The sequence below is a fragment of the Anoplophora glabripennis genome, unplaced genomic scaffold (genome assembly GCF_000390285.2).
Source record: "Anoplophora glabripennis isolate ALB-LARVAE unplaced genomic scaffold, Agla_2.0 scaffold593, whole genome shotgun sequence".
Lineage (NCBI taxonomy): Eukaryota > Metazoa > Arthropoda > Insecta > Coleoptera > Cerambycidae > Anoplophora > Anoplophora glabripennis.
The window spans coordinates 103,846-115,976 of NW_019416681.1; the positions used below are offsets into that span (position 1 = coordinate 103,846).

The 12,131-nt window shown below is 33.1% G+C and overlaps 1 pseudogene; it reads right to left on the reverse strand.

Moving 5' to 3' along the window:
* Positions 1-878: 878 nt before the first annotated feature.
* LOC108912339 lies at positions 879-8,900 on the reverse strand (annotated as a pseudogene).
* Positions 8,901-12,131: the final 3,231 nt, after the last annotated feature.

A 12,131-nucleotide genomic window follows, 5' to 3' on the forward strand; every position in this document is an offset into this window, starting at 1 on the left:
GGTGACTTAAATTCCCATATAAGGCCATATAAGGCCATTTATTAAGGCCACGACTGCCTTAATAAATGGTGTTCTGAAGCAAACTTGGAGTCGCCAGAAACAATAACAAGTACAAAGTTACGCAAATACGTAGCTACCGTTTGCCAAGTCTTCAATCTTAAAGAAAACGAATGTGATTGGCTTGCGCGACACCTGGGCCACGATATAAGGGTCCATCGTGAATTTTATCGCCTCCATGAAAATACAGTTGAGCTTACAAAAGTTAGCAGGTTGCTTCTGGCAGTGGACCAAGGGAAAGCACATACATTTGCTGGAAAATCATTGGAGGATATTGAAGTAAAAGGTGAGACAAATTATAATTATCGTAAATTTTGTACGAACGTTGATTAAATTGAAAAATGGTTAAATCTAAAAATTAGGGCAGGGCATTCAGAACGAAAAATAGACCTGGTTGGTAAACTATTCACATATAATATTTTCCTAGATTTACCACACATAGAAGAGGATCCTCCTGATCAAAATGATGACGAAGTTGATGATGGAGAAGATGGTGAAATTCTAACGGACACTGCTGAGGTTTCAGGTCGTAGTACTACTAAAAAAGAGGAAGCATTAACATCTGAACCATTTAATGGAAACAAGAAACAAAAATCTAGTACGTAAATTTATTATTCTCATTTTACATGGGTGGGCAACAAAACCTGATTTCTGACCAAACTATAGGTTAGATAAAAAATGTGTTTACGAAGTAGTTTACTAAGACTGTAAAATATACAATAACTTGTAATAAACCGACTAATAGCTTGGCCAAAAATAAAATAACCCGCTTCTCCGTAATATCATCTATACGGGGTGTTATAAAATTGCAAGGTCATAGCTTATGGAATTATGTCTTCTTTCTTTCTTTCTTTTCTAGAAAACAGTAAACCTAAGAGAACGAAGAGAGAAGCGGCTTTAGGTAGAGTTCCGTGGGATGATTCTGAAAAGGAAATATTATTGAAGAAATTTAAAGTAGAAATAAAAAATGAAATCGTCCCAGGAAAAGATAAGTGTACGAAAATTAAAGAGGAGCATAACGATATACTTACCCGCAGATCATGGACCGATATTAAATTTTTTGTTAAAAATGTTATAACTAGAAATAAGAGAAATAAAAAGTAGGAAGTGAAAACTGTAAACTTTATTAGTACTATTGCTAGTTGTCTTTGAACCTTCACAATTTTTAATGGCGGCATGATATACAAGGCCTGTAACTAAAAAAAATTAAAACTGTTTTATTTTTTAACTTTCAGGGCATCAAACCTAAGGTAAAATAAAACAAATTCCTTGATCTTTAAAATATTTAGTGCTTCCCAAATGTAACATATAACTTCGACAACATTGTTATTAAAAATATTGCGAAGAAAAGCTCTGATATACAAATTTTTATATCTAATTCACCGTTTAAAAGTTAGATTTTTAACCCCCTCCCCCACCTCTCGAATCCTAAGCGTTAGCAGTGTAATTTTATTTTGAAAGTATTTTGAGTGTTGCTAACGCTGAGAGTTTGGGGTGGGGGAGGGGTGGTTGAAAATTGTATTGGTTAATGACGATTTAAAAATGAAAATCGACGTGTCCGAGCATTTTATTTAAATATTTTTCACTACAATTTTATCGAATTTATCCATTCATTAGAAGCATTGTATAGACCGGTTTCTAATATCGAAGAAACAATTTTAAATCCAGCAAAGGCATGCATATAATATGTGTACCTACCTAATTACATCTGTACCAAATGATGCCTATAATGTGTTATTTTCTTTAAATAGTACATTAACGAGTTTTAGGAATAGGGTATATGTTAAAGAAAAAATTATAACCTTTCAACATATGTCTACCACTTTTCGCCAAATACACTACCGTAATGATAACTTATCGCGATAAACCTCCCCAAATACGGTATCACTACGGTAGTGTATTTGGTAAAAAGTGGTAAAAACAGATGTTAAACGGTAATAATGTATCGTTTAGCGTATACCGTGTCTAAGTTTACGAAGCGCCAAAACTCACTTCTACTTAAAAGTCTCTTATCATGTTCAATAATCCCGCATTACATTTTTCGCAGATGCAGTTAGGAATTTTAAAAAATCGACATGGAAACATAAAAAAATTATTATAAAAACGTGCCATGCGTATTGGGACAGGTTTTTTTCACCTTTCGGTAAACTTTAAATGTCGTTTTTTTGCTATGATTTCAATTCATATAAAAATTGAAAACATAGCAACTAACTGGAACTTAAAGTTTCCCAAGGTCAAAAACCGGCTCTGAACTTTTTCAACCATACATTAATCTCCTTCATCAGTCTGTCCAGTGTAGGGTCCAACATTCTCTTCTGCCTTGGAAATATAATTTCACAAATGAATTAACATAAAGTACTGCAGCTTTAACTAACCTTGCACTTTCCAAGAAGCATTTAATAAGAATTATATCTCATGAATAAAAGCAGGAGCTCCTTCTAATGATAGCTATTTATTATGTGAGTTAAAATCACTTTTAACCCACATTTCATACATTAGATACTTATTCTACAAACACTACTAATTAAAACACGGAAACTTCGACATGTCCCCCTGAGTGTGTCCCTGAGCATGTGCCATCCTTAACACAGTACACAGTATACATTTCTTGTGGCGCCCTAAACACGTTTTTGTATAAATGCATTTGATGTGGCATTCTTAACACAGTACATAGCAAATATATTTTTTGTGGCACCCTAAACACATTTTTGGATAAATGCATTTGATGTGGCATCCTTAACACAGTACACAGCTAATACATTTCTTGTAACACCCTAAACACATTACATATCAAATACATTTCTTGTGACACCCTAAACACATTACGTACGAAATACATTTCTAGTGTCACACTAAACACAATTTTGGATAAATACATTTAATGTAGCAACAGATGCCACATGTTTGTTTAAAGTTTGTAATTTTATCTTGGAAAATACAGTGAGTAAATGAGCGCCACCTAGCGCATTAAATTCGTGATTTTAAGTACCATGCGCACAGTGGTAGACAACAAATGTGCCACAATTTGGTGTGTAGGTCTGGGTGCCACAAACATACGTGAACATGTATGTGTGTGTGTGGATTAGAAGTACCGGCAACGTCGCATCGTAATCGTCATTGCACGGTGCACGCCAGCTGCTGAAGTGGAATTTTATAACCTATAATATAGTTTTAAGTTTTGACAATAAACAAATACACAATGTCAGATAGACTAAGAAGGAAGGGTCAGTTCATTAGTGAAAAACAGTAGAATAAAAAGTTGAAATAGTGCGCTGGTTTGAAAAGAGCTCGTAAAAAATCAAGGGAATCAAATAATAGCAACGAAAGAAGTGCAAAATTAAGATGCATATATAACAAATTATTTATATAAATTATGATGGTCTTGAGTATTATGTTTTGAGTTTGAATGTTACAATGTTTAAAATCATTATTCATGTATCTCATATAAATTCTATTTTATAAACTACACAATGAAAAAATCGTTATTTATTATACCAAGAATATTTTATTCTTTACATTACTCTTCGCTTAATATTAAATATTTCGTAATTCAATTAAAAGTCCAGTGTAATTCTATAATTTCTGTCAGAACTTTCGCTCTCATTTTTCTCAATTTAGTCAGTGCGACGTTGCCACATTGACCCATTCAAACGAACTTATTCACTATTGATGTTTTAAAAAATTTATTATTCTCATACTAAATGGTCATATTTTTTTTGTAAAAATGAAACATAAAAATTATACGCATACAAAAATTTGTACATAAACGGTAAAAGTGGTTTATGAGAAATATATCGAATCCCTATCTCCCACGTGTTAATTCTTTAAACATTGAAAATTAATTTCTAAAAAACGAAATGGTCAATCGATTTAAAATTTAAATACCTTATTCGGAACTCCTTTACCTATTGAACTAAAAATTTGTGTACATGTCTTAAGCCTAAATTTTATTCGCAGGAACTACCTTAATTCTACGGTGTTTGCACTTCGCTAAAAGTCCACAACTCGGGGAAAATATTGAAGACAGAATTTATAAACTTCGTCCACTTTTAAATTTTTTCAATTCAAAGATCGTAGAAATATACCTGTCTTTAGATGAGTCAATGGCTCTTTGGCGAGGACGACTGTATTTTAGAGTTTACATAAAACCAAAAGACATAAATATGAAATAAAACTATACGTACTTACGGAACCTGATGGATTAGTAGTCAATGTGAGTGTTTATACAGGATCTTTTGATTCAGCCAGAGGAAGAATCTGGATTTTATTGAAAGACGCGGATCCGCGTCTAATGATAAGCGACTTTATAACTGTATAGTTCCTAGATGTATAATACGCTACAACTCGGCATTCAATATGTTTTAACTATTGATATTTATAGAACAGTGGAGGAAAATCAAACAGCAATGGGTCGTAAACAAAAGTAGTATTGCCAAATTCTGCAGATATAAAAAAAATTGTTTGAATTTATTCAAAGAAGAAGAATGGCCTGTAGTGTAAGAGTAGCTTTAGTGTTTTAAACTTAAATTGTCAATTGCTGAATTGACAATATTTTAATGTAGTACACGGTTCAACCGTGATAGGTAAAAGAGAGAATAAATTATACTACAGTCCAAGAAGGTTGTCTTATCAATTTTCTCCACATTCATTCAAAAACATAACTTAAATGAAATAACTGGCAACACGAATATTACATGGCGATCCTGCCTACCTCCAAAATTCTGGAAAATATAATTAATAATGGGAACTAATCAGTCAAAATAAAAAAAGGAAGAAATTATAATTGCCCAGACATCAAGTGGAGTCGCCAATGGAAAGGTAGAAGATAATATTAACCGGACTGAATGGCTGCTAATAAGTATTTTAGTCATAATTTTTATCATCCTGTTGGGTTGGATATATAAACGGTTCCAGTAGTCAGTGAGGAGGACAATTCGACGGGAAATTTCAAGTAATGATCTCCTAGCGACAAGAGAACAAACAGTATAACTTATTATTTTATTTCAGGAAATTTTAGGATTTTTGGCAATCACTGAAGTATAAAATAGTTATTAATGAATATCAGCCATCTGCTCAGAAAATGGAAAGGAAAAAAAAGAAGGAATTTAAGGGTTTAAGGAATTTGTTGAGTTCACTTATAGATATATGTATGAATTACACTAGTTTACAAATTTTAATTTTTTTTATATACCCCTCACAAAACCTATACCAGTACTTCCCGCCACCTTTATAAGTTCTAAAAGTATCAACATAAAAATTCTATCACGTCACATTTTTTTTCTATCCTCAAATATTTTTTTTTTACAGAATCATACTTAATTGCTTAGCTTTGGTGCTGCATTACTTGTTTAGTTTAAGAGATATATATTGTTTAACTCAATTAAAATGTCGACAATGTGGACAATTTATATTTACAAAAAAGAAAAGACATATAGTAGAATCGTTGAAAAGTGCATATCTTCATTATTTCCTGTGGCTAACCAAGAAAAAACTTAATCCAGTAAAATGCGAATTTTTAAAGAAAGAAATTCTATATCTTGGACATCTTATAACGGCTGAAGGTATTCTACCAGATCCCTAAAAAATTAAATGTTTACAAGAGTATCCTGCACCAAAAGATGCTAAAGAAGTTAAAAGATTTGTTGCATTTGCAAATTATTATTGAAAATTTATTCCAAATTTTGTAGAAAAGGTATTCGGTTTAAATAGATTATCTAGGAAAAATGTAAAATTTGAATGGAGTAAAGATTGTCAAAACGCATTTTTGTCACTTCAAAAAGCTTTAATTCAACCTCCTGTGTTGGACTATGCGGATTTCTCTGATAACAATGAATTCATAGTTCAAACAGATGCATCTAACGTAGCTTTTGGAGCAGTACTTTCAAATAAAAATAATAAACCGGTAGCTTACGCTAGTCGAAGTTTCAGCAAAGCTGAAGTAAACTACCCCATAATACAAAAGGAAATGGCTGCATTAGTATGGGCTGTTAAGCACTTTAGGCCTTATCTATATGGTAAACGTTTCAAAATAAAGACATAGACATAAAGATCATACACCTTTGTTATATTTGTTCAACATGACCGATATATAGTCTACTACGACATCGTCGTTTCAAAAAATATTTCTTGACGTTGTAGGTCCTTTAGATAAAGATGTTAATGACAATTCTTATGTACTAACACTTCAATGCGAATTAACAAAATTTGTAGAAGCTTATTCTTTAAAATCTAAAGATTCTGTAAAGCTGGGTATCCACGTTGCGAGGCTGCCGCGCGAGGTAGCCTCGCGAGGTGCGCTCGCACTGTGAATACCTGCCTCGCACCGATTATTGCCGCGACGTGAGGCTGGCGCAGGGTGAGCCGAGATTAGTCGGTTTTCTGTTCTGCTCAAAGGCGCCTCGCTGCGAGCAGCTCACTTCGTTTGGACCGTAAATAGTCAAGTATTTGTTTTGTGTGCCTCGCGCGTTTAGTTTTCCGTTCCTTTAAAAAATGGCTAATGAAAAATGTCGACTTTTAATTGACTTATATAAAAATCATCTTGCCTTATGGCATCCACAACACAAACATTATTTTAATAAGAGAGTCCGCGAAGATTGCTGGACTGAAATACGAAATATTATTGAAATACCTGCAGGTGAACTAAAAGCTAAAATGAAATCACTGATGGGTACTTACCGACGGGAAAAGTGAAGACAGAAACAAAGTCTAATAACAGGTTCAGGTATGTATTTGTTTTTCATAAAAGCAGCATGTTTGATAAGTTTATTTAATATGTGAAAGCAGCACAATCATAAGAATAACTAAACATTTTATTTGTATTACAGGGAGAGACAATGTTTATGTACCTAAATGGTTTGCATTTGAGTGTTTTGATTTTTTATCTGACCGTAACGATCCTAGCCAGACAGTGGATACAACATCTACAACGGTAAGTTTACTTCCTATTTAATAATTATTTTGCCAAGGTATTGCGCCATTTGTAGTAAAATCTGTTGCCAAATGTAAACGTGTATTTTTAACTTGTTGTGATGTTCTTCGAGGGACATTACGAATGGACCGCAATGGTATTTCTTGTTCTATCCTCCACCTACCTGGTAGAATATGGCCATCTTTTTCTATATCGAAAGTCCCAGGCGGTGTATACGTGTTACATGAACTTTACCGTTTGTGTAAAAAATTTGTAAGTATATGGTTGTTAATACAACTTTCGATGCTTTCTCTGGTTGTAACAATATCGGCTTTCCCAGAACACGAAAGATAGCACTCACAATTCCAAATGCATTTTCAACAACTCTACGTGCTCTAGAAAGGCGATAATTGACTATTCTTTCAACTGATCCCTTTTCTGGAGTACCTTCGAATGGTTTCATAGTATATTCATTTAATGAAAATGCTTTGTCACCTAGTAACATGTACGGCACCTCTGGTAGATATAGAACCTGCAAGGGACATGGTGCTGGAATATTAAGTTCATTTCTTTCAAGTTTTCTATACAAATTAGTATTTTTGAACACTCCGCCATCAGATACCCGTCCTTGGCATCCAAAATCGACGTACATAAAATTATAGTTAGCGTCTACGAAAGCAAACAAAACAATCTACGAAAGCAAACAAAACAATGCTGAAGAAGTTTTTATAATTATAATACTCTGTACCGCTGTTCCATGGAGCTTGTAGCATTACATGTTTGCCGTCGATGGCACCAATAGCGAGCGGAAAATTCCATTTCTCTTCAAATTCTTTGGCAACAGCTAACCATTCTTCCTCAGTTGAAGGTAACTGCAAGGAAAAATTAAAATATCAATTATTTCCAGAAAATAAAAGTATGTGAATATATTTTATTTTTGTTGCAGGAACTGGAGGAATCCTCGCAAGACAATTTTCAAACTGTCAAGGATTCTCAAACAACCAATGAATCTCAGACAGAAAACTCCCAAACACCTGAAGAAATTATGTTAGAACCTAGCTCTACTGAACCTATTAAAACGAATAAAAGACGTTTAGGTAATATGCCTAAAGAAATGACGACAAAAAAGCGTATCACATCTAAATCAACAATTGAAGATCCTATGTTGAAAAGAGCCTTTGAACTCTTACAAAAGAGTGCCGATGGAGGTAATATGGATCCATATAGCATATATGGTCAACATATAGCAAACGAACTAAGAAAATGTGATGCCAGAACACTTTCTATTGAAAAACAAGCCTTCAATAACATTATTTTTGAAGCCGATATGGGGAGGCTAGTGTCTCCAAATGCAGGGTACTAATATAATCAATATGCATCTTCAACATATACCTGTTCACCTGTACAAAATTCGACATCTATAGCTACTTCAACTCCTACGTATTCATCTCCAGAATATAATATACAATTACCTGCAGAAACTTCCACGGCTGAAACAATTCGCAATCTTTCATCTATTTCATAGCATTCACCCTATAGGCAAGACAGTACTGATACAGAAACCATTACTAAAAATACTACCGAGTTTTTAACTTTATAATAACTAACTAATAAACTTATAAAATATAATTTGTCTTTATCAACTTACCTCTACATAATCATGCAATGCTTCAATAATTGCATCGCAAACTTCTGGATCAAATATCGATATTGATTGTTTTGACACACGAAAAAGATATTGTAAACTTGTATATGAATCTCCAGTAGCTAAATATCTTAATGTGACAGCAAGTCTTTCTTTAATAGTAATCGCTTCTCTCATATATGTATCAGTTTTTTTCGTTTTTAAACTTATTAATGATGCTAAGTATTCGAAATCACACATTGACATACGTACAAAATTTTTAACAGTATCTTCAACCGATACAAACGTCATGTCTTCTAGTAATCCATTACCGTAATGCAAATTACTTTTAAATAGATATTTCATCCACCAACGCGGTCTCTGTCGTTGCTTTTTCTTCTTTTTCAAAATTGTGTGAATTAAAATAAACGCCATCGCCGCACTACCACATGTAGGTGTTATTGTTGCCTCGCACTAACTGGATGGCAGAATGGCTCACCCTTGCTTCGCGAGGCTTGCCTCGAACCTTTGAAATTATACTTGAGGCAACCTTGCGCGGCTGCTGCCTGAGGCTGCCTCGCGTGGCACCCTCACAAAGTCGATACCCAGCTTAACAATAGCTAAAAGTTTAGTAGATAATTTTATATTACGTTACGGAATAGTGCAAGAAATCGCTACAGATAAGGAACGGAATTTATGTCAGAAACGATGACTGAAATCTGTCGATTATTAAATATTAACAAAATTAATTCAACATCTTACCATCATGAAAGCATAGGAGCATTAGAAAATTTTCATAAAGTCCTAGGAGCTTATTTACGGATGCAAACACAGAAGCACACCGTTTCTTGGAGTACTTGGTTACCGTACTGGTGTTTTGCATATAATACAACTGTTCACACGGAAACACACGAATTAGAATTAAAGTATAGATTACAAATAGCTCATAATGACGCTAGAAATAATTTATTATTAAGTAAAGGAAAAAGAAAATGTAATTATGATAAGTTCACAAACTCTATTAAATATAAGAAAGGTGATTTAGTGCTAGTGAAAAGTGAAACGGGTAATAAACTAACCCCTTTATTTGACGGTCCTTACGTGGCAGTAGAAGAACTATCTCCAAATGTAAAAATAATAAAAAACTCTAAGGAAGTGGTAATTCATAAGAATAGAACTAAGCCATATTATAAGTAATATTAATGTTATACCTGAACGTTCAGAGTACAGACATAGTGTACTATTTTTTTTATTATTTCAATTTTATTTTAAAAATTGTATTTTTATATTGTGTTAAGTTAAGGAAAAGGTTTGATTTGGATAATTAACTTTCTACAAAGTCAATTACCAAAACAAAACTTTTCGGGGAAGGTGTAGTGTAGCTTTAGTGTTTTAAACTTAAACTGTCAATTGCTGAATTAACAATATTTTAATGTAGGACACGGTTCAACGGTGATAGATAAAAGAGAGAATAAATTATACTACAGTCCAAGGTTGTCTTATCAATTTTCTCCACATTCATTCAAAAACATAACTTAAATGAAATAACTGGCAACACGAATATTACAGGCCCTTTTGGAAAAATTTAGAAGAACTTATACTTCTTGAAATAACTTTGTTTAATCGTAGAAGACCTGGCAAAACAATTAGAATAACTATTGTTGATTATAAAGAGACAGCCCAATCAACTACTGACAAAGGTGAACAGCTAGAAAAACTGACAGTAGATCAAAGACGTCTTTTGGCAACATACATACACATTCAAATTGTTAATACATAAAGATGTATTTAAGTCCATAGAAGAACTCTGTCAATATCGTTCTTTATCAAAGGTATCGGCAAAGAACCTATCAAATGTTGACTTTTCTTGCGTGTACAGTTTAAAAGTGTGGCTCGAAGGAACTCAGGTTTGCGCGCAGACTAGTCATTTTTAAATCAAGTCGGAACGTGTGGACGACCGACAAGCTTCGAGCCGAGCATTACCAACTTTTGTGGGATTTTAAGCAGTATACAAGTGAAAATGTCGGATTTAAGGAATTACTACCTTGAATTTATATCTAATGTTAGGGGATTATTTCGACTGGGGCCATTGTGGCTCCGTGAAGTTAACCACGCTTAATGTTCAATTTGTATATTTTATTTCACCAGTAATTAGTAAGTAATATGTAAGTATTTGTAAGCCATAAACCAGAATTTGTAAGTAGCTCTAGACTCCTCTCAGTAGTCGGTCCTATGCACTAAATGCTTCAGCTAGAAACTATACACAATCACAGCTATAAATACAACAGGATATTAATAAATGAATTTATTATTGGTTTGATATATATGTCAAATTTGTCAATAATCAGTGATCACCACAATGGTCAATATTTTGAAGTATTAACACTATTTATAAAACCTTAAACAAGATGTTATATCGATACGCCTGTTATACTGAAATTTCATGTATGTCTGGTTGCATACATTCAAGATATTGACAATTTTTCTTATAACTTCTTGTCTAATCAATGGTTATTTATTCTTTTATTAATATTGATAATTTTACTAAGATTGGCCAATTTTTATTATGTTTGATATAGTTATCTAAATTTGGTTAATATGAAATTAATGATTTAAAAAAAAAAAAAATTTTTTTGTATCTTACTTTTTACTTTTAAATATCTATATCCAACTATTTTCGTATACGAATTTTTCTTTTAATGTTATTTGTGCACAAAGTCTCAAGGGAAAATAAAGGTACCTTTTATACGTATTATTGATAATGACTTATCGACTGATTTTGCTCCTTTCCTCTGCTTGCTTGTTTTCCTTACTTCTTGTCTATCCTATCTCGATCCTATCTCGCTTACTTTCAGGAACCTGTCGACTACTCCGCTTTCTGGCTGGTCTCCTGTTCCCTGCTACTGCTACTATGATTTACCACCGGTCTCCTGGATCCTGCTACTGATATTCCTTTTCTTTCTTTCCTCGTGGAACCTGCTATAGAAATTTCTCGTCCTTGTTGTCTTCCTGGACCTTGATTATGGGTACTCCGCTTATCTTGGACCTCTTCACCACTTGGTACTTTTATATTCTTGATCTCTTCTAATTGACTCTTTTTATACTCACTCGTTCATTAAATCCTTATATTTGCTATGAGTTTTATTTTCTTTCCTCAATACCTGACGTTTTTACCAAATTTGTCTGTAACTAATCAATAATCTCCCCTTTTTTTTACTATCTTGATTTTTCTTTTCCTTATAAAGGCCTTTCCACATATCTCCTTTTTTGTTTTGTTTTTATTTTAACGTGCCCTTTTCCTTTTGCAATTCACTTCACTTTATCCTTTGCACTTATACATCCTATTCTAATTTATTTACAATCAATTTTACCTTATACTTCTAAATATTTCTTATTTTATAATATTCTTTGACATTTCTAATAACTACTGAATTCCTTGTGGATCCCACTTTAAATTTGACATATTTCTGATATATCCTTTTAATTACTGTACAAACTTGTCTTTATATCTTTTATTAACTCCTACTCTACCTTATTTTATAA